Source organism: Dryobates pubescens, chromosome 26, assembly GCF_014839835.1.
Source record: "Dryobates pubescens isolate bDryPub1 chromosome 26, bDryPub1.pri, whole genome shotgun sequence".
Classification (NCBI taxonomy): Eukaryota; Metazoa; Chordata; class Aves; order Piciformes; family Picidae; genus Dryobates; species Dryobates pubescens.
This window is the reverse complement of record NC_071637.1, coordinates 3,310,152-3,333,403: the sequence shown is the minus strand read 5'-3', so window position 1 is coordinate 3,333,403 and position 23,252 is coordinate 3,310,152. Positions and strand designations below refer to the sequence as shown.

Genomic DNA, 23,252 nt, shown 5'->3' with positions numbered 1-23,252 from the left:
ACCATTCCATGACGCACTCCCTGCTGAGGTGCCTGCAGGCAGCCCCTCACTGCTGGGGCAGGGATATGGACTTGTGTTAAACTGAACTGGCTTTCAGCTCTGTGCAGGGGGAGGTGAAAGGAGCCATTTATTTCTGGATCATAACTAAGAGCATTCCATTCTTCATCACCACAGAGCAAAGCTGAAGGTTCCCTCTTTGTCTGACCCTGTGGACATCCAGCTCCTGCGAGCTGTGGCAGGCAGGGAGCAGCTAAAAGGCAGAGGAAAGGTTGTTTAGTCCCTCTCCACTTTCACAATATGCTCACTACTGAAATGCAGCCCAGGACAAAAGCTTCAGAAGGGAAGGAGCAGCCAAGTCTCCCCAGGGCAGCCACAGCAGCACTTTCTCATCTAAAGGACTAAAGAGAGGCTGAGACACAAACATCTCCCCCTGCACAGAGCTGAAAGGCAGCTGAGTTTAACACAAGTCCAGCCCTGCCCCAGCAGCAGGGGACTGCCTGCAGGCACCTCAGCAGAGCATGCATCATAGAATGGTTTAGGTTGGAAGAGACATAGAATACATAGAATACATAGAATACATAGAATAAACCAGGTTGGAAGAGACCTTCAAGATCATCGCGTCCAACCCATCAACCAATCCCACACCGCCCAAGCAACTAACCCACAGCACCAAGTACCCCGTCAAGTCTTCTCCTAAAAACCTCCAGTGATGGCGACTCCACCACCTCCCCAGGCAGCCCATTCCAATGTGCAATCACTCTTTCTGTATAGAACTTTTTTCTAACATCCAGCCTGAATCTCCCCTGGCGCAGCCTGAGACTGTGTCCTCTTGTTCTGGTACTGCTTGCCTGGGAGAAGAGACCAACATCCGTCTGTCTACAACCTCCCTTCAGGTAGTTGTAGAGAGTAATAAGGTCACCCCTGAGTCTCCTCTTCTCCAGGCTAAGCAACCCCAGCTCCCTCAGCCTCTCCTCGTAGGGCTTATGTTCCAAACCCCTCACCAACTTTGTTGCTCTTCTCTGGACTCGTTCCAGCAAGTCAACATCCTTCCTAAACTGAGGGGCCCAGAACTGGACACCTTGAAGCTCATCCAGTTCCAACCCCCTGCCATGGGCAAGGACACCTCCAACCAGCCCAGGTTGGTCAAAGCCTCATCCAACCTGGCCTTGAACACCTCCAGGGAGGGGGCATCCACAGCCTCCCTGGGCAACCTGTGCCAGTGTCTCCCCAGCCTCACTGCAAAGAATTTCTTCCTCACCTCCACTCTCAATCTCCCCTCTCCCAGCTCCAAGCCATTGTCCCTTGTCCTGGCACTCCCAAGCCCTTGTCCAAAGTCCCTCCCCAGCTCTCCTGGAGCTCCCTTCAGGTTCTGGAAGGCTGCTCTGAGGTTCTGGCCACCAAACCTCTTAGATTTGGAGGAGGCTTGCTGGAGAAGGACCATCTCATTATCACAGCATCCAGGATGGGAATCACCTTCGCTTCTGTGATTGAGACACATGGAGGTTGGGGTGGGAAGTGAGCACAAGCAAGGTGGGGACCCAGCAAACAGCAATCTCAGCCCTTGTTGGGCTGGGAATGACAAGGCAGCAAGGTCAGTGGTGGGGGGAGAAAACTCAGCTGAGTGGTTTTGAAGGGGAGGGAAGAGGAGGAGACAACAGCTAACCCAGGGTGAAATCAGACTGGAGAAATCAATAAAGGCAAAGGACAGAGGGGGCTGAGGGGACCCAGGAAGAGATAAATTAAAGGCTTGCCCAGGGGTTATGATGGCTAGTGAGCAATAAATTAAATAAAAGAGGGCAGCAGGGACAGCCAAGGGAGTGTGAAAATTAATTACAAGGAAGAGAGGCATAACCAAGGCATAAAGCATGGGTGCTGCTGGAGTGATTAGAGGGCCCAGGCAAGGAGGAGGCTTTGGGAAGTGTAACAGGGGCCAAGGCAGAGGCTGTGAAGTCTGTGACTGCATGTGAGGGTCAGGTAAACAATGCAGAGGCATCCTCAATACTTATGAGAAGCAGGAAACCACAGGAGCAGAAAAGGCAGCATCCTGCAGAAGGAGGTGATGTGGATAACGTGGAGGGGCAGGTGGGCCAAGCTCCACTGCTTGGCTTTGGATGCCAAAATGCAGCAGGGTATCAACTCCCCCCACCTGCTGGTACGTGGTCTCCTTCCAGCAGCCCCTCTGGCTCCAGAGGAGAGGGCAGAGGTGCTGCCTGCAGGATGAAGTGTTGTCAGAGGAGGTGTTTCGGAGGGGTGGACAGAGCAGACTAAAGCAGGCTGCCTCCAGGACTCCCCTCTGGCTGGCCAAAAGGAAACCACAGACTCCCTGCAGCCATTCCCCTGCTCCTCAGCAGAATTCCCCAACAGCTCAGCCACTGCACTTCAGCTTGCCTCAGGCCCTGGTGTGGAGGCATCCTGATGCAAGGTGCTGCAGCTGGGGCAGGGCACTGATCCAGACTGGCAAGGGACTGGCTGGAGAGCAGCCCTGAAGAAAAGGCCTTGGGGGTGCTGGGGGAGGAGAAGCTCAGCAGGAGCCAGCAGGGAGCACTTGCAGCCCAGAGAGCCAAGCAGAGCCTGGGCTGCAGCAAGAGAAGTGTGGCCAGCAGGGCCAGGGAGGGGATTCTGCCCCTCTGCTCCACTCTGCTGAGACCACAGCTGCAGCTCTGGGTCATGAATGGTCTGGGTTGGAAGGGACCTCCAAGGTTCATCCAGTCCAACCCCTCTGCAGTCAGCAGGGACAACCTCAACTACATCAGGTTGCCCAGAACCTTGTTGAACCTCACCTTGAATATCTCCAGGGATGGGACCCCAACCACCTCCCTGGGCAACCTGTTCCAGTGTTCTACCACCCTCATGGTGCAGAACTTGTTCCTCACATCCAATCTCAATCTGCTCTGCTCTAGTTTGAAGCCATTGCCACTGGGCCTGTCCCTGCAGGCCTTTGCAAACAGTCTCTCTCCATCCTTCTTGTAGCCCCCTTCAGGTGCTGGCAGGCTGCTATTAGGTCTCCCCAGAGCCTCCTCTTCTCCATGCTGAACACCCCCAGCTCCCTCAGCCTGTCCTTGTAGCAGAGGTGCTCCAAGCCCCTGATCATTTTCCTGGCCTCCTCTGGACTCTCTCCATCAGGTCAATCTCCTTCCTATATTTGAGGGCTCCAGACCTGCACACAGTGCTCCAGGTGAGGTCTCCCCAGAGCAGAGCAAAGTGGCAGAATCACCTCTCTGGCTCCTCTGGCAATGCTGCTTTGGATGCAGCCCAGGCTGTGATTTGCTTTCTGTGCTGCAAGCTCACACTGCCTGCTCCTGGCCAGCTTCTTGTGAAGATGTTTGAGAACAGGACTGGTAAGGAGCAGCTGAGGGACTTGGGATTGTTGAGCCTGGAGAAGAGGAGGCTGAGGGGAGACCTCATTGCTCTCTACAGCTCCCTGAAAGGAGGTTGCAGTGAGGTGAGAGTTGGGCTCTTTTCCCTAGGATCAGGTGGTAGAAGGAGAGGAAATGGCCTGAAACTGTGCCAGGGGAGGGTTAGGCTGGAGGTGAGGAAAAACTCCTTTGCTGCAAGAATGGTCAGGGATTGGAACAGGCTGCCAGGGAGGTGGTGGAGTCCCCATCCCTGGGAGGAATGTGTGGCCATGGCACTTTGAGCCATGGTTTGAAGGCCATGGTGGTGTTGGGTTGATGGTTGGACTGGTTGAAGTTAGAGAGCTTTTCCAGCCCAACCCATTCTGTGTCAGCTCAGAAGGGGAAGCTGCAGGACATTTCCAGCCCAACCCATTCTGTGTCACAGCTCAGAAGGGGAAGCTGCAGGACATTTCCAACCCAACCCATTCTGTGTCAGCTCAGAAGGGGAAGCTGCAGGACATTCCCAACCCATTCTGTGTTACAGCTCAGAAGGGGAAGCTGCAGGACATTTCCAACCCAACCCATTCTGTGTTACAGCTCAGAAGGGGAAGCTGCAGGACATTTCCAGCCCAACCCATTCTGTGTTACAGCTCAGAAGGGGAAGCTGCAGGACATTTCCAACCCAACCCATTCTGTGTCCCAGCTCAGAAGGGGAAGCTGCAGGACATTTCCAACCCAACCCATTCTGTGTCAGCTCAGAAGGGGAAGCTGCAGGACATTTCCAGCCCAACCCATTCTGTGTCAGCTCAGAAGGGGAAGCTGCAGGACATTTCCAACCCAACCCATTCTGTGTCCCAGCTCAGAAGGGGAAGCTGCAGGACATTTCCAACCCAACCCATTCTGTGTCACAGCTCAGAAGGGGAAGCTGCAGGACATTTCCAGCCCAACCCATTCTGTGTCCCAGCTCAGAAGGGGAAGCTGCAGGACATTTCCAACCCAACCCATTCTGTGTTACAGCTCAGAAGGGGAAGCTGCAGAACATTTCCAACCCAACCCATTCTGTGTCCCAGCTCAGAAGGGGAAGCTGCAGGACATTTCCAACCCAACCCATTCTGTGTCCCAGCTCAGAAGGGGAAGCTGCAGGACATTTCCAACCCAACCCATTCTGTGTCCCAGCTCAGAAGGGGAAGCTGCAGAACATTTCCAACCCAACCCATTCTGTGTCAGCTCAGAAGGGGAAGCTGCAGGACATTTCCAACCCAACCCATTCTGTGTCACAGCTCAGAAGGGGAAGCTGCAGGACATTCCCAACCCATTCTGTGTCAGCTCAGAAGGGGAAGCTGCAGGACATTTCCAACCCAACCCATTCTGTGTCACAGCTCAGAAGGGGAAGCTGCAGGACATTCCCAACCCATTCTGTGTCAGCTCAGAAGGGGAAGCTGCAGGACATTTCCAACCCAACCCATTCTGTGTCACAGCTCAGAAGGGGAAGCTGCAGGACATTTCCAACCCATTCTGTGTCCTAGCTCAGAAGGGGAAGCTGCAGGACATTTCCAACCCAACCCATTCTGTGTCACAGCTCAGAAGGGGAAGCTGCAGGACATTTCCAGCCCAACCCATTCTGGGATTCTCTAACTGCACCTTTCCCATGGGATACTCAAGTTATGCTGCTGCCCACTCTGGCTCAGGCACAGGGGGTAACTCTGTGCCACACTTAAGCTTTTCAGACTGGACCATGAGCCCTGTGGAGGCACTGCTCACATCCCACACCCTCCTCCAGAGCAGACAGCGAGGCCTCCACCAGAGCTTGCACCTCGCTGGCCGCCGCTGCCTGCCACCTCCCCCTGACCCCTGCCCTGGAGGCTAAAGCAAGGAACCTCTCCTCCTATGGCTTCCTCCCTTGGCCCACAGGCTGCTAAGAAGGTCACCATCAGATTGCAGCTTAAAGGGCTGCCATGTGCCACCCTAATCCTTGGGAGCACAGGAACTGTGGGAGCTGTGGCATGACCCGAGCCAGCGCTTAGAGCCTGGGGTTATTTGTGGCCTGCTCCCACGCTCTGCTGCTTCTCAGAGCTCAGCAAAACCATCCCAGCCACCCAGGGGCTGCTCAGCTACCTGAGGATGCTCTGTGAACTTCCACCAGGGGACACTTCCAACCCTCTGGGGGGGGGCTCAGTAGCAGATAATCAGTAAAGTGCAGGTGAAGCTTTTCCCTTCTGTCAGTCAGAGCTTCCTCAATTACACTGCCAAATACAGTAAGAAAAGTACAGTTCTTGGCTCTTTATTGTACCTGGGATCTCCTGAGGGCCAGCAAGCAACAGCAGCTCTCCCACCTGCAGGAGAAACATTTTTACCTGGTGATATTCATTTTATTTCCTACCTCCTACCTAAGTTCCCAAGGTAAAACCCAGCCATGAGAGCAATCAAATCAAACGGGTTACAGCAGGACTCTAAACCCTGACAAACTGGAAACTGAGGATCTGCTTGGATCCATCTCTCTCAGAACTGCAGGAGCAAAGTCCACTCTTGACAACAGCATAGAATCATGGAATTGTTAGGGGTTGGAAGGGACCTCAAGGCTCAGCCAGTTCCAACCCCCTGCCATGGCCAGGGACACCTCACACCACAGCAGGTTGCTCACAGCCACCTCCAGCCTGGCTGCAAACACCTCCAGCCAGGAGGCTTCCACCACCTCCCTGGGCAGCCTGTGCCAGGCTCTCACCACCCTCATGGGCAACAACTTCTTCCTCACATCCAAGCTCAATCTCCCCATTTCTAGTTGTGCTCCATTCCTCCCAGTCCTATCACTCCCTGACACCCTCAAAAGTCCCTTCCCAGCTTTCCTGGAGCCCCCTGCAGATCCTGGAAGGCCACAATTAGGTCTCCTCAGAGCCTTCTCTTCTCCAGACTGAACAGCCCCAGCTCCCTCAGTCTGTCCTCATAGCAGAGCAACTCCAGCCCTCTGCTCCTCCTCCTGGCCCTTCTCTGGACACCTTCCAGCCCCTCCAGAGCCTTCCTGGCACAGAGGCTCCAGAACTGGCCCCAGAGCTGCAGCTGTGGGCTCAGCAGAGTGGAGCAGAGGGGCAGAATCCCCTCCCTGGCCCTGCTGGCCACACTTCTCTTGCTGCAGCCCAGGCTCTGCTTGGCTCTCTGGGCTGCAAGTGCTCACTGCTGGCTCCTCTTGAGCTTCTCATCCACACATTGCTCTCTCTACAAGTCATGAATTGTGTATAGCATCATTACACCCCAAAATCTTCATCCCCCCTCTGTTGTAGCAAACTCCAGCTTTTCCTCACCTCAAGCCCCTCTGCTCATTCCCCAAAACTCCCAGAAAACCAGGAAGAGAGCTCTCAGCTCAGCTCTTCTTTGACTTCATTGCTCAGGAAGCACAGCAAGTTTCCAATAGCCACCCTGCCTCCAGGACCAGCATTTCACACAGTGTCACAGTACATTAAAGGTTGGAAGGGACCTCCAGAGATCATTGGGTCCAACCCCCCTGCCAGAGCAGGATCCCCTTTCTCCTGATCCAAATGCTAAGAAACACAGCCCTGAGCTGCTGGCGTTCAAGAGTGTGCTGTCCCCAGCCCGCTGCCAAGAGGACAGAAGCACAGAAACATTCAGCTTGGAAAAGAGCCTCAGGAGCACCAAATCCAACCCAGAGCCCTACTCTGCAAGGGTCACTCCTAAACCATAGCCCCAGGCACCACATCCAAACCACCCTGAAACACAGCCAGGCTTGGGCACTCCACCACCTCCCTGAGCAGCACATTCCATCCCTGACCACTCTTGCCATGAAAAAACTTCTTCCTAATATCCAGTCTAAACCTCCCCAGCCACAGCTTGAGGCCATTCCCTCTTGTTCTATCACTAATTACCTGTGAGAAGAGACCAGCAGCAGCCTCTCCACAGCCTCCTTTCAGGCAGCTGCAGACAGCAATGAGGTCTCCCCTCAGCCTCCTGTTTCACACTAACCATCCCCAGCTCCTTCAGTTGCTCTTCACCAGATTTCTTCTCCAGGCCCTTCAGAGCATCCTTGCCCTTCCCTGCCCTGGCTCCAGCACCTCCACATCTCTCTTGGACTGAGGTGCCCAAAACTGGACACAACACTCAAGGTGTGGCCTCCCCAGAGCTGAGTACAAGAGGACAATCCCCTCCCTGCTCCTGCTGGACACAGCATTGCTGATCCCAGCCAGGAGGCCTTTGGCTTTCTTGGCCACCTGGGCACTGCTGGCTCCTCTTCAGCTGCTTGGCCATCAGCACCCCCAGGTCCCCTTCTGCCAGGCAGCTTCCAGCCACTCTGCTAACCCTGTGCAGAGGCAGTGCCAGGGGTCTGACCCAACTCTGGGCACCCCCTTCACCACAACAGCAGCTCAAGGCAGTGTCTGCCCCCAGCACAACATCCCCCAGCTGCAGCGCTTCCCCCCAGCTCCTCACTGCAAACCTCTCCTGCTGAGGGCTGCCCCAGGAAAGTCAAGAGCAGAGTCCACCTCTAGCTCACCCAGAGGTGTCACTGACAGTCACATCCACTCAGCACAAACTGCAAACAGGACTTTGGGAAGCAAAATAAGCAACGAACCAGGAGGGAAAACGAGCCCAAACCCAGCACGCCCTGCCCCGTGGGGTGGAACTGAAGCAATCCTGCTGCCACAAGCAGCAGCACACCAGGGGCTGGCAGGTTCTCAGCACCTCCACCAGCCTTGCTTACACCAGGCCAGGGTAAGGCCACTTTCAGCAGGCTCAAGGAGAGAACACTTTCAGCCTGAATCCAGGCTGGAGCCCACTCAGACAGCTCAGCCTCTCAGGCCGGGCGGCCTCGCTGCCCCACGTCGCGCTGCTGAGTGCCTCCTGGAGCAGCACAGCCCTCAGCAGCTGGGCACTGCAGGGCTCCCTCCCACCACTCCTCACCTCCAAAGGTACCTCCAGACACAGCTGCTTACCTGGCACTGCTGTGGGCACTTGGGCTCTGGCAGTCCTTCCCCTCACGGCTCCGGGAGCAGGTGCAGCACCTCCTCTACGGTCCCAGCTTCACCCTGCAAGGATCAGGACACAGAAGGGTGTTGAGGGGTTTTTTTTTGCCACTGGTGGTAAGCAGATAATCCAGTTACCTTCTGACCCCCCAGCAGAGAAGGGGGGGTGCTGGGCTGGAAAGAAAAGCTGCTGGCTGGCTGGCTGCAAGGATGAGAGCCAGGACTCTCCGAGCTCAGACTCTGAGCTGCTTAGCAAGGAGCTCAGAGCAGAGCAGACAGGCAAGGCTGTGCCAGCAGAGCAGACAGGCAAGGTTGTGTTAGCAGAGCAGACAGGCAAGGCTGTGTCAGCAGAGCAGACAGACAAGGTTGTGTTCACAGGGCTGAGCTCTTGGGGAGCTGCTGGGCAAGTGGGTCAGGCTGCTCTGGGAAACCCCCCAGGAACTGTTACACCAGCAGGAGCAGGGAAGTGATTGTGCCCCTGCACTGGGCACTGGTGAGGCTGCACCCTGAGTACTGAGGGCAGGTTTGGGGCCCTCATTCCAGAAAGGACATTGAGGGGCTGGAGCAGGTCCCCAGTAGGGCAAGAAAGCTGATGAGGAGCAGCTGAGGGAGCTGGGGGTGTTGAGCCTGGAGAAGAGGAGGCTCATTGCTCTCTACAACTCTCTGAAAGGAGGCTGCAGTGAGGTGGAGGTTGGGCTCTGCTCCCTAGGATCAGGTGATAGAAGGAGAGGAAATGGCCTGAAATTGTGCCAGGGGAGGGTGAGGTTGGAGAGGAGGAAATGTTTCTTTGCTGCAAGAGTGGTCAGGGACTGGCAGAGGCTGCCCAGGGAGGTGGTGGAGCCCCCATCCCTGGAGGCGTTCAAGAAAGATGTGGCCATGGCACTTTGAGCCATGGTTTAAAGGCCATGGTGGTGTTGGACATAGTTGGACTGCATGAAGTTAGAGAGCTTTGATTCTGTTAGAGTTCAAAGTGGAAGCTGCAGGACCTTTCACAGCACTTTGGTGCTGGGCAACACCCAAGTGCCTGCTGAGCAGGCTCCTGAGGCAGTCCTGCTGGCACAGCACCTTGCAGGAGCATCACCAGCAGTGCCAACACTCCTGCCCCAGGAGCCTGCTGAGCAGCAAGGCTGCAGAGCAGGTTTGCTCATCCCACTAAGACCTGGCTAATTGCTTCAGAGAGGAGATCTCAGCAAATCCTCACTCCTCTGCAACTAAACACACACTGATTCCTCTCCCAGTCCCAGCACTGCAGGCAAGGAGCTGGGAGCTATGGCTGAATGGATGGGATGAAGTGAGAACAGCTCAGTGCTCTCCAGCTCAGTGCTCCAGGACAAGGGCTGTCCTGAGCTCACAGTGTACACAGCCCAGAGCTGATGGGAACTGGATCCAGCTCTCCACACTCCCACTGCAGTGCCTAAGTCATTAACAAGTGCTGTAAGCTCACTCCTTCAAAGCAGCCTTCTTGAGCTAGCCCTCATCTACAACAGAGGCAATCACAGCATCAACCAGGTTGGAAAAGACCTCAGAGATCATCAAGTCCAACCTATTACCCAATACCTAACACCTCCTGACAGCTAAACCATGGCTCCAAGGGCCACATCCAAGCCCCTCATGAACACTTCCAGGGATGGGGACTCCACCACCTCCCTGGGCAGCACATCCCAAGGGCCAATCTCTCTTGCTGGGAAGAACTTTCTCCTCACCTCCAGCCTAAACCTCCCCTGGCACAGCTTGAGACTGTGTCCTCTTGTTCTGGTGCTGGGTGCCTGGGAGAAGAGCCCAATCCCCACCTGGCTACAGCCTCCCTTCAGGGAGTTGTAGAGAGCAAGAAGGTCTCCCCTGAGCCTCCTCTTCTGCAGGCTAAGCAACCCCAGCTCCCTCAGCCTCTCCTCCCAGGGCTGTGCTCCAGACCCCTCCCCAGCCTCCTTGCCCTTCTCTGGACATGTTCAAGTCACTCAGTGTCCTCCCTTATCAAACCAGAGATGATTTCCACCCCCTGCCTCCCCAGCAAGGTTTCTTTTCTTGGCAGAGCAATGCTTCTCCCACCCTGCTCTGTGAAATCCTCAGATCCTTGGGCTGCCTGATCCTGTGGGGAGGGCAGGAGGGGCACTTTGGGCTCCTGCCAGTCATCATAAATGATTCTAGATGAATGGTTACAGTTCCTCCCCCCAGCCTGCCAGGAGAGACCTTCAGTGCTTAAGAGGCTCAGTTCAGTCTGAGTTATGCCAGAGCCTTGCAAAAGGTCAAACTGGAATGAAGCTCTTAATTGAAACAGGGAAAGCACTGAAGAGACAGAGAAATGAAGCCCTGGGCTCCAACCAACAACCAGGTCACACACAGCTAAGGAGCTGATCAGAGGTGACATGCTGGCTTGCACAGGAGAAACCTCTGCACACCTCTAGAAGGAGAATCCCTCCTGCACTGGGGTGCAGAGCTCTGCCTTTGAAAGCCAGCAGAGGGACAAAGGCTGCAGGCAGGGGATGCTGCCAGCAGGCCACAGTTCCTATCATCCATGAACCCAACAAAGGCTTCAAGATGATGAACTCCCCAGGGCTGTTCCATCAGTTCCCCTCCACTGTTTCAGTTCACTGAGCCTCTCCAGAGGTCTGGGCAGCCTCTCTCAGAAGTTCAGCTGAACCTGTGAAGTGCTGGAATGAAAGAGCAGCAGAAGCTCTGAGCTCTGCTCTTGCTTCCACTGTGCCCCTCCCTGAGACCAAGGGCCAAATTACTGCACCTCTCTGTGTCCTCATGCTCTGAAGATAAGGCTCAGATGAGGTCTACACAGTTGCCTGACAGCCTGGAGTGGAAGCTGTGCAGGAGGTGGCATAGGACAACCTCCCCAGCAGCAGGATCAAGGGAGCTAAGAGCAGCAAGTGCACCTCTGCTGCTGCCTTGGTCCTTACCTCCCACCAGCTGCATGGAAGGCCAAACTCCTGCTCTTACTCTCAGCTCTTCACTGCATGAGGCACAGGAGCCCAGAGTGCCAGCTCAGAAGGGACCCCAAGGATCATCTGCTCCAACCTCTCTCTGACAGCAGCCCCAGCACCCTGCCAGGCTGAGCCTTCATCCTGCCCAGTGCAGGGCACTCCACTGCTTCCCCTGGGAGATGATTCCAGGGGCTGACTGTGCTCATGGGCAAACAGTTGCTCCTTGTCCTGCAACACACCACATCTTTCAAACAAAGTAACTGCACTGAAATGTGCTGCTTTGAATCCTAGAATCCTAGAATCAATAAGGTTGGAAAAGACCTCAGAGACCATGGAGTCCAAGCTTGCACCCAACACCTCCTGACAACTAAGCCATGGCTCCAAGTGCCACATCCAAGCCCCTCTTGAACACCTCCAGGGATGGGAACTCCATCACCTCCCTGGGCAGCACAGCCCCAGGGCCAATCTCTCTTGCTGGGAAGAACTTCTTCATTACCTCCAGCCTAAACCTCCCGTGGCACAGCTTGAGACTGTGTCCTCTTGTTCTGGTGCTGGCTGCCTGGGAGAAGAGACCAACCCCCACCTGGCTACAACCTCCCTTCAGGGAGTTGGAGAGAGCAATGAGGTCTCCCCTGAGCCTCCTCTTCTGCAGGCTAAGCAACCCCAGCTCCCTCAGCCTCTCCTCACAGGGCTGTGCTCCAGACCCCTCCCCAGCCTTGTTGCCCTTCTCTGGACACCTTCAAGTCTCTCAATGTCCTTCTTAAACTGAGGAGCCCAGAACTGGACACAGGACTCCAGGTGTGGCCTAAGCAGTGCTGAGCACAGGGCACAATGACTTCCCTGCTCCTGCTGGCCACACTCTTCCTGCTGCAGGCCAGGATGCCCTTGGCCTTCTTGGCCCCCTGGGCACGCAGCAGGGCTGATCCATCTGCACTGGGACCAGATCAGAGGAGCCTGCTCACACCAAGGGAAAGCTACTGCTGCACCTGCTCAGCCTCACTCTTCCTCTCTGACCAGACAAATACCATCCTGACACCCTCATGTGCTGCTTCCTCTGATGGCAGCTGTGATGGAGATGTTCAAGGTGAGGCAGGACAGGGCTCTGGGCAGCCTGATCTAGTTGAGGATGCCCCTGCTGACTGCAGAGGGGTTGGACTGGATGAGCTTTGGAGGTCCCTTCCAATGTGGGTGATCCTATGATTGATTCTCTGTGGGGATGGGGATGCAGGGGCACCCTGACTGAGACCCCACATCCCCCCTGCCCCACCTTGCCAGGCAAACCAACCTGCACCTCACAGAACCACAGAGTGCTAGGGGCTGGGAGGGACCTCCAAAGCTCATCCACTCCAAACCCCCTGCCAGAGCAGGGTCACCCAGAGCAGCTCACACAGGAGCACATCCAGGCAGGTCTTGAGTATCTCCAGAGAGAGAGACTCCACAACCCCCCTGGGCAGCCTGCTCCAGGGCTCTGTCACCCTCACAGGGACAAAATTCTTCCTCTTGTTTCCATGGAGCTTCCTCTGCCTCAGCTTCCTCCATTGCCTCTTGTGCTGGCCTTGGGCAATCTCCATCACACAGTGTGAGTATGGACACTGCAGGCTTGTTAGCTGTGGGAAAGCAGCCTGTGACCTGGAGTGGCCCTCCCAGGGGACAAGGTGGCCATCCAGTCTTACAGGGGCACACAGCAGTGTGGCAGAAACAGCAGAGCCCAGGGTGTTTAATCTGCAGAAGTGGCGAGCAGAGAGCTGTCAGAGCTCTTGGGTCACCTTCCAGGAGCAGTCACCAGGCTCAGGAATGGGGCTGGCAGCCCCCAGTGCCTTGTCAAAGCCATTTGACTGCTTGGCTGAAGCTTGTGCACTTTTGTGTCTCCATCCAGCCAAGGGCTTCAGCTCCTGCTGAACTCCAAGCACACAAACAGCTTTAATTACCCCAAGGGAGCCCTTCAGACCCTGGAATTGAAGTCCACACCTAGGTCAGTGTCTGAGCAAAGGCTTTGGTGCAGAAAGCACAGAGGATGGTGAGGAGCTGAGCCCTGAGGACCAGGGTGGGGGTGCCTGGATGGGGCAAGAGGCAGGAGCAGGGAAAGTGCTGAACAGGAGGATGGTGCTGCATGAGTGGAGGAGGGTGTGAAGGTGGACTCTGCAGGGCAGAAATCACTGCACAATAGAGCACATGCTCACTGCAGCACTTAGACTCATGGAATCAGAGTTGTTGGGGCAGGAAAAGCCCTCTGAGATCATCCAGGCCAACCAGCAACCCAACCCCACCATGGCCACCAAACCATGGCCCCAAGGGCCATGGCCACATGGTTACTGAACACCTCCAGGGCTGGGGACTCCACCACCTCCCTGGGCAGCCTGTGCCAAGCCCTGACTATTCTTGCAGCAAGAAATTTTTCCTCCTCTCCAACCTAACCTTCCCCTGGCACAATTTCAGGCCATTTGTTCTTGTTCTACCAACTGATCCTAGGGAGCAGAGCCCAGCCCCCACCTCACTGCAACCTCTTTGCAGGGAGCTGCAGAGAGCAATGAGGTCTCCCTCATCCTCCTCTTCTCCACACTGAACATCCCCAGCTCCCTCAGCTGCTCCTCCCCAGCCCTGTTCTCCAGACCCTTCCCCAGCTTGGTTGCCCAGCTGCAGGACCTGCTCCAACCTCTCAATGTCCTTCTTGGAGTGAGAGGCCCAAAAACCTCAACTGAGTACTCAAGCTGTGGCCTCACCAGTGGCCAAAGAGAAGATCATTTGATCATTCATTCAGTGGCATTTAAATTTTGCACTGTGCTAAACAATTTTCTAGTTACAGTGAACAGAAATAAACTCCTGGAGCCCTCCCCCTGCCAGTGAAACACAAAGGTGTGCCCAGGGGGCCAAGAAGGCCAAGGGCATCCTGGCCTGCAGCAGGAGCCAGAGTGTGGCCAGCAGGAGCAGGGAGGTCATCCTGCCCTGTGCTCAGCACTGCTCAGGCCACACCTTGAGTCCTATGTCCAGTTCTGTGCTCCTCAGGTTAAGAAGGACATTGAGAGACTTGAAGGTGTCCAGAGAAGGGCAACAAAGCTGGGGAGGGGTCTGGGGCACAGCCCTGTGAGGAGAGGCTGAGGGAGCTGGGGTTGCTTAGCCTGCAGAAGAGGAGGCTCAGGGGAGACCTTCTTGCTCTCTGCAACTCCCTGCAGGGAGGTTGTAGCCAGCTGGGGCTTGGTCTCTTCTCCTAGGCACCCAGCAGCAGAACAAGAGGACACAGTCTCAGGCTGTGCCAGGGGAGGTTTAGGCTGGAGGTGAGGGGAAAGTTCTTCCCAGAGAGAGTTGTTAGCCATTGGGATGTGCTGCCCAGGGAGGTGCTGGAGTCCCCATCCCTGGAGGTGTTGAAGAGGGGCTTGGATGTGGCACTTGCAGCCATGGTTTAGCTGTCAGGAGGTGTTGGGTAACAGCTTGGACTTGATGATCTCTGAGGTCTTTTCCAACCTTACTGATTCTATGATTGTAGGCTGCAGCCCCTGATGCTGCACCAGAGGCACCAACCACAACCATGTGGCCAGGCCAGGAGGAGAGAATGTCCCCCAGGTCATCACTGTGGTTTGGGCAGAGGAATTGGACACTGATATACCAAATGCTCAGCCTGGGGAAGGGAGGGAGGTCCAGGGAGGTCTTAGAGCAGCCTTGCAGTATGTGAAGGGGCAACAGGAGAGCTGGGGAGAGTTTTTACAGGGGCTGGTGACAATAGGATGAGGAGAAACAGCTTTAAACTAGAGCAGGGTGGATTTAGATTGGCCATTAGGAGGAAGTTCTTTATTATGAGGGTGAGGAGACACTGGGAGGTTGTGCATTCTCCCTGCCTGGAGGTGGTCAAGGCCAGGCTGGATGAGGCTTTGAGCAACCTGAGCTGGTGGGAGGTGTCCCTGCCCACAGCACAGGAACTGGATGAGCTTTCAGGACCCTTCCAACCCAAACCCATTCTCTGATCCTCTCCCCAGGCTGGAAGAAAGAGGATGTGTTCTCCAACAGCTGTGCTCTTTGCTGGAGGCAGAGAGGGCAGAGCTGCATTTCTCTGCACACAGGCAGACACCTTGGAGCCTGTGTGTGTGCACACCACCCAGAGCTCCCTCGTGGCCTCCTCTCAGCAGCATCTCATTGCACTTCATCTCAGCACTGCCCCTTCAGAAGCCAGCACTCCATCAGAGCAAGAGCCTCCTCCCTCTCTCATGGATCCCCAGGCTTTGCAGGAGATGAGTTCATTAATTGCAGGCTGCTTCCCCCCCACCCCCAGCACTCCTCCCAAGGAAACTCTGAGCCCAGCAGTGGTACATGAAATGGAGCTGCTGAGCCTTCTGGGGACACAGCTGAAGCCAGAGCTGCTCCCTGAAGCCATGCCTGGGGGAAGGAGCAGTTTTAAATGAAAAGAAGACTTCCCTGAGCCCTGTACCAACAGAAATGCTGCACAACCCCCAGCAGAGCTGGGGACTCACAGAAGGGGTTGGGTTGGGAGAGACCTTCAAGCTCATCCAGTTCCAACCCCCCTGCCACGGGCAGGGACACCTCCCACCAGCCCAGGCTGCCCATCCAGCCTGGCCTTGCACACCTCCAGGGAGGAGGCAGCCAGGAGCAAAGCTGGGTGATGCTGAATCACCTTCTGAGTGACCACCAAGAGCAAATCCACCACCACCTCCTGCCACCAAAGAAATGGTTGCTCACGGCCAGCATCCCCAGTGCTTGGCCATAGCCCTGGGAGAAGCCCAAGCCAGCGTCACTTGCTGCCCTGCTGGTGCCCTGCCAGCCATTTGGTGAACAAACACAGGCACCCTGGGGCAGAGGTCATGTGCATCCTCAGCCACCCACTGTAATGCCCTCCCCTGGCTCTCAGCTGGGCTTCACTGGGTCACCACTGGTACACTGCAGCAGCAAAGGGGGCAGAGGATGGAGCAGCAGCTGGGAGACACAGGACAGTATAAATTAATAGAACCATGGAATGGTTGGGTTGGAAGGGACCTTCAGGATCAGCCAGTTCCAACCCCCTGCCATGGGCAGGCACACCTCACACCAGCCCAGGCTGCTCCAGGCTTCATCCAGCCTGGTCCTGAACACCTCCAGGGAGGGGACAGCCACAGCCTCCCAGGGCAACCTGTGCCAGAGTCTCCCCACCCTCACTCTAAAGACTTTCTTCCCCATCTCCAGTCTCAATCTCCCCTCTCCCAGCTCCAAGCCATTGTCCCTCATCCTGGCACTCCCAGCCCTTGTCCAAAGCCCCTCCCCAGCTTTCTCACAGCCCCTTTCAGGTACTTTCAGGAACTGTTCTAAGGTCTCCCTGGAGCCTTCCATGTTTTCCCCCTCTATTTCAAAGCACATCATGTAACAGTTCTGAGGTGAGCAGCACCAACCTCTCCCACCTCCATACATGTCTGGGAAGGACCTGACCCTGTGCTTGCTGGTGCCTTGGAGCACCTCTCCTGTGAGGACAGACTGAAGGAGTTGGGGCTGTTCAGGCTGGAGAAGAGAAGGCTCTGAGCAGACCTAATTGTGGCCTTCCAGTATCTGAAGGGGGCTACAAGAAGGCTGGGGAGGGACTGCTCAGGATCTCAGGCAGTGACAGGACTAGGGGGAATGGAATGAAGCTGGAGGTGGGGAGATTCAGGCTGGAGGTGAGGAGGAAGTTCTTCCCCATGAGAGTGGTGAAGCCCTGGAATGGGTTGTCCAGGGAGGTGGTTGAGGCTCCATCCCTGGAGGTGTTTAAGCCCAGGCTGGATGAGGCTCTGGCCAGGCTGATCTAGTGTGAGGTGTCCCTGCCCATGGCAGGGGGGTTGGAACTAGATGATCCTTGTGGTCCCTTCCAAGCCTGACTGATTCTATGATACTATGAAAAAAGCATCTTGGGGCACAAGCAGGAGCAGGAGCTGCACTCACCCCACACCCTCACAGCTCAGAAGTGCTCCTGTGTGAGAGCTGCTGCCACATCACTGCACCAGGCACCTCTGCCAGGCTAAGGGCTCCCTGCACCCTGGAGGAAAACACCAAAAGCATGAAGCACTCTGGGAGCCAAAGAGGAAAATGCTCTCCTGGGAGACTTCAGGCTGAGGTTTTTCCCATGAGACTATTTCTACAGCTGGGGAAATGAAGCAGGGAGAAGAAATGGCCCCCAGCCACAGAGCCAGAGCCTGGCAAGAGAGCAGCTTTCAAACCAGACCTGTGCACGGCTGCCCTACGGCTCTGGGCAGGAGCTGCACCCCAAGGAACCTCTCCCACTTGAGCAGGGACAGCACAGCCAGGGAGGCTCTGCTCAGCAACAAGGTGGCCAGCCAGAGGGTGTCATGGGATGGCTTGGGTTGGAAGGGACCTTAAAGCTCATCCAGTTCCAACCCCCCTGCCCTGGGCAGGGACACCTCCCACCAGTCCAGGCTGCTCAGGGTCTCATCCAGCCTGGCCTTGAACACCTCCAGGGAGGGGACATCCACAGCCTCCCTGGGCAGCCTGTGCCAGGCTCTCCCCACCCTCACTGCCAACAATTTCTTCCTCATCTCCACTCTCAATCTCCCCTCTCCCAGCTCCAAGCCATCGCGCTCATCCTGGCACTCCCAGCCCTTGTCCAAAGCCCTATCCCAGCTCTCCTGGAGCCCCTTCAGGTACTGGGAGGCTGCTCTAAGGTCTCCCTGGAGCCTTCTCTTCTCCAGGCTGCACAGCCCCAACTGAATCACAGAATCTCAGAATTTCAGGGGCTGGAAGGGACCTCAAAAGACCAGCCAGTCCCCCCCAACCCCTGCCAGAGCAGGATCACTTACACTGTCCCAACCTGTCCCCATAGGAGAGTTGCTTCAGCTCTTGGATGATCTCTGTGGCCTCCTCTGAACCCCCTCCAGCAGCTCCAGGTCCTTCTTGTGCTGGGGGCCCCAGAGCTGGAGGCAGTGCTGCAGGTGGGCTCTGAGCAGAGCAGAGCAGAGGGGCAGAATCCCCTCCCTGTGCTGCTGCTCTCCCTGCTCTGGCTGCAGCTCAGCACTCAGCTGGCTCTGGGCTGCCAGGGACCAGTGCTGGCTGCTGGGCAGTTTGTCACCAACTGACACCCCCAAGGCCTTCTCCTCAGCACTGCTCTCAGCCACTCCTCAGCACCAGGCTGAGGACCCTGCTGCTATCTTCCAGCTCAGAGCAGCAGCAAAGACAACCCCAGGGCTCCAAATCCAGCTCTGCACCTGGATGGTCCTGCAGGTGAGCTGCTCTCCACTGGGAGGCAGTGGTGTGAGAGGGGGACCAGAGGGTTCAGCTGGGGTCAGCAAAGCCACCAGGCAACTAAAGCTGTCCCTTGATTGCTCAGTAGCTCTCAGCTGAGCTCTCCTGGCTCACTTTACTGATGTACACACATGGTTTCCCCATGCCAGGACAGATGGAGGCAGCTGGGTGCACAGAGGCAGCTTGAGGCACACATACAGAATCATAGAGCTGTCAGGGGTGGAAGGGGCCTCAAGGCTCAGCCAGTCCCAACCCCCCTGCCATGGCCAGGGACACCTCACACCACAGCAGGTTGCTCACAGCCACCTCCAGCCTGGCTGCAAACACCTCCAGGCAGGAGGCTTCCACCACCTCCCTGGGCAGCCTGTGCCAGCCTCTCACCACCCTCATGGGGAACAACTTCTTCCTAACATCCAAGCTCAATCTCCCCACTTCTAGTTTTGCTCCATCCCCCCCCAGTCCTATCCCTCCCTGACCCCCTCCAAAGTCCCTCCCCAGCTTTCTTGGAGCCCCCTGCAGATCCTGGAAGGCCACAATTAGTTCTCCTGGGAGCCTCCTCCTCTCCAGACTGCACAACCCCAAGTCCCTCAGAACACAGAAGTGTTCTGGAGAGGCTCTTGCCTAGGCAGCCCCTCAGCATGAGCTTCTCTCCTGTGCAAGGTATCCACCACCATTGGTAGAGCACCAGCTTGGCTCCTGAGCACTTTCCTCTGCCCAAGCAGCTCCTAACACCAGTCCAGGTAAGAGGACAGCCTTAGCACTTCCCTCCTTCCTCTGTCAGCACCTCCATTTCTCCCCAAACCCCTGCTCTGGGCACTGCTGCTTGGCAGCACCTAGCAAGAGGAGCCAGCACCGTTCACTGCAGCACCTCAGGGCTGTGCAACCCCAGGCACCCCTGGAAACACCATCTCAGGGTGGGAAGGAAGAGGCTCCCCTGCTGCCACCTCTGCAATGACAGCCTGGCTGTGTCCCTGCACCCAGCTGGGGGTGCTAGAGGCTCATGGACATGTTCCCCCCCCCCCCCCCCCAATGAGCTCTGCTGCTGCATCCAGCAGGCACTGAAGACCTGCTTGTGGTAGCTTTAGGCTGGGCCTTAAACAGCATGCAAGAGCCTGCTGCTCCTGAACATCCTCTGCTGGCAGAGGCCAACAGGATGGCATTCAACAAGGCCAAATGCCAGGGGCTGCACTTTGGCCACAGCAACCCCAGGCAGTGCTACAGGCTGGGGGCAGAGTGGCTGAGAGCAGCCAGGCAGAAAGGGACCTGGGGGTAGTGGTTGACAGCAGCTGAACAGGAGCCAGCAGTGTGCCCAGGTGGCCAAGAAGGCCAAGGGCATCCTGGCCTGCAGCAGGAAGAGTGTGGCCAGCAGGAGCAGGGAGCTCATCCTGCCCTGTGCTCAGCACTGCTTAGGCCACACCTTGAGTCCTGTGTCCAGTTCTGGGCTCCTCAGGTTAGGAAAGATGTTGAGATGCTGGAAGGTGTCCAGAGAAGGGCAACAAAGCTGGGGAGGGGTCTGGAGCACAGCCCTGTGAGGAGAGGCTGAGGGAGCTGGGGTTGCTTAGCCTGGAGAAGAGGAGGCTCAGGGGAGACCTTCTTGCTCTCTGCAACTCCCTGAAGGGAGGTTGGAGCCAGCTGGGGGTTGGTCTCTTCTCCCAGGCAGCCAGCAGCAGAACAAGAGGACACAGTCTCAAGCTGTGCCAGGGGAGGTTTAGGCTGGAGGTGAGGAGAAAGTTCTTCCCAGAAAGAGGAATAGGCCATTGGGATGTGCTGCCCAGGGAGGTGGTGGAGTCCCCAGCCCTGGAGGTGTTCACGAGGGGAGCCATGGTTTAGCTGTCAGGAGGTGTTGGGTAACAGCTTGGACTTGATGATCTCTGAGGTCAGTTCCAACCTTATTGATTCAATGATTCTGATTCTCTTGCTCACCAGCATCCCCAGACCACCCATCACCCAGACCTGGCTCTCAGCACATGCTGCTCCTGCTAATTTCACCAGAGCCCTCAGCCCCCTGTTTAAATAAGCATTTCCCTGATTTAATTTAGCCCAATTTGTCCTAAATTGATTTCCCATCCCCACTGGCTAAAGGGAAGAGAAAAGAAAGCAGATGGGAAGAGCATTTCTGATCCATGCAGCTGCAGATCCTCACCCCTGGGGAACCCTCTCCTCAGGACAAGGCAGGAACAGCAGCCTGGGGTTCCTGCTTCTGGGCATGAGCAGAGGGCTGCTCTCCAGGAGGAAGGCAGGACCACTGCCCTGCTTCAGCCATGAGCTAACAGCTCTGCTCCCAGCCAGGACAGTAACATTCAGAGGGCAGGGCCTTGCTGTGCTTGCCTTTCACTCCGTGGTAGAGGTTGGAAGGGACCCCCAGAGATGATTGAGTCCAACCCCCCTGCAGAGCAGGGTCGCCCAGGGCAGGACACACAGGAACACATCCAGGTGGGTCTGGAATCACTCCAGGGAAGGAGACTCCACAACATCTCTGGGAAGCTACAAGGATGCTGCAGGGACTGCAGCACTGCCTGGGGAGGAGAGGCTGAGAGCCCTGGGGCTGTTCAATCTGCAGAGGAGAAGGCTGAGAGGGATCTGATCAATGGCTATCAATAGCTGAGGGCTGGGGGTCAGGAGGGAGGGGACAGGGACAGCCTCTGCTTAGTTGTGCCCTGGGATAGGGCAAGGAGCAATGGATGGAAACTGCAGCCCAGGAGGTTCCACCTCAACAGGAGGAGGAACTTCTGCACTGTGAGGCTCCCAGAGCCCTGGAGCAGGCTGCCCAGAGAGGTTGTGGAGTCTCCTTCTCTGGAGCCTTTGGAGCCCTGTCTGGATGTGTTCCTGTGTGACCTGTGCTGGATCCTATGGTGCTGCTCTGGCAAGGGGCTTGGACTGGAAGATCTCCAGAGGTCCCTTCCAACCTCTAATGTCCTCTGATCCTGTGAAGCCTGCTCCAGGGCTCTGTGACCCTCACACCAAGGAAGTTTGTGCCTGTTTCCCCAGAATTCCACTTACAGTGAACTTGCTTGGTACTAAAGCTCCATCCCATGAAACCTACTGCAGAATGCAGTAGAGAAGGCTCAGCCACCCACCTTTAGTTGACAAACATCCATATCCAGTGCTCAGCACCTCTCTTACTTGCTGCCATTACACATGGCTTAGCCTTCTGCATTCCCTCCTGCTCCTAGGCTGGGCTCTTCCAAAACCACCTGGGGAAGGCAGGTGACCAAGGCTGCTACCCTTGGAATTCATTGCAAGGCAAGTCAGGTGCAGGTCAGGAAGCCACTGGTGCTCCATACCAAGTCCTGCCATAAACATCTTACCTCCAGACTTCTTTACAGTGTAGCTGGGGAGACACTGGCACAGGCTGCCCAGGGAGGCTGTGGCTGCCTCCTCCCTGGAGGAGTTCAAGGCCAGGTTGGATGAGACCTTGAGCAGCCTGGGCTGGTGGGAGGTGTCCCTGGCCATGGCAGGGGGTTGGAACTGGATGATCTTTAAGATCCCTTCCAAACCATTCTACCATGTCTGACTCTGAGCCTCTGAGCAAACCACCTCCCAAACTGCTACCCAGACAGCCACCAGCACTTTCCCTGTCATGGTCAGCCTGGTTGATGGAGCTACTGGACACAGGACTCAAGGTGTGGCTTAACCAGTGCTGAGTACAGGAGCAGCGAAGACATTCTGCTCTGTATCCAGCATGGGTTAGGCCACACCTTGAGTCCTGTGTCCAGTTCTGGGCTCCTCAGCTTAAGAAGGACATTGAGAGACTTGAAGGTGTCCAGAGAAGGGCAACAAAGCTGGGGAGGGGTCTGGAGCACAGCCCTGTGAGGAGAGGCTGAGGGAGCTGGGGTTGCTTAGCCTGGAGAAGAGGAGGCTCAGGGGAGACCTTCTTGCTCTCTGCAACTCCCTGAAGGGAGGTTGTAGCCAGGTGGGGGTTGGTCTCTTCTGCCAGGCAGCCAGCCCCAGAACAAGAGGACACAGTCTCAAGCTGTGCCAGGGGAGGTTTAGGCTGGAGGTGAGGAGGAAGTTCTTCCCAGAAAGAGGAATTGCCCATTGGAATGTGCTGCCCAGGGAGGTGGTGGAGTCCCCATCCCTAGAAGTGTTCAAGAGGGGATTGGATGTAGCCCTTGGAGCCATGGTTTAGTTAGTCAGGAGGTGTTGGGTGACAGCTTGGACTTGATGATCTCTGAGGTCTTTTCCAACCTTACTGGTTCTATCATTCTATGATTCTAGTTCCCAGGCAGCTGCACCTCTGGGGCCATCACTCATTCTGGTCCCCACATCCTTGCCCAACTCCTGGCTGCTTTTCCACAACCCAGTGGGGAGCAGCAGAGCTCAGCCCTCCTGCAAGCTTCTGAGAGCACAGCCAATTAATTGAGGTATTGAGTTAGTCAGGTTAGAGCCAATTAGCTCCATTTGACCCAGGTGCTTTAAGCAACATTTTTCTCATCTAGCAGAGCTTGTTATCATGCAGCTTGATCTTGGCATGGGATGAAAAATCATCTGGGCTCCCAGCAGCCTTTCAGGTGTGCCCCCATGCCTCTCTGGGATGTCTTTTAGAATAGAATAGAATAGGATAGAATAGAATGGAATGGAATGGAATGGAATGGAATTAACCAGGTTGGAAGAGACCTTCAAGATCATCGTGTCCAACCCATCAACCAATCCAACACCACCTAAACAACTAACCCATGGCACCAAGCACCCCATCAAGTCTCCTCCTGAACACCTCCAATGATGGTGACTCCACCACCTCCCCAGGCAGCACATTCCATGTCTGATGGTAACCTCTTCACAGAACTAAGGGCTGGAAGGGACCTCCAAAGCTCATC

At 56.0% G+C, this 23,252-nt stretch overlaps 1 protein-coding gene across 1 annotated transcript in view; it reads right to left on the bottom strand.

Moving 5' to 3' along the window:
* The window catches only part of RALY (RALY heterogeneous nuclear ribonucleoprotein), a 116,659-nt gene that overhangs the window by 64,751 nt on the left and 28,656 nt on the right, over positions 1-23,252 (bottom strand). The window contains exon 2 of the mRNA XM_054173475.1: positions 8,273-8,365. The gene's annotated coding sequence lies outside the window, so the exon portion shown is untranslated. The remainder of the gene's footprint in view (positions 1-8,272; positions 8,366-23,252) is intronic.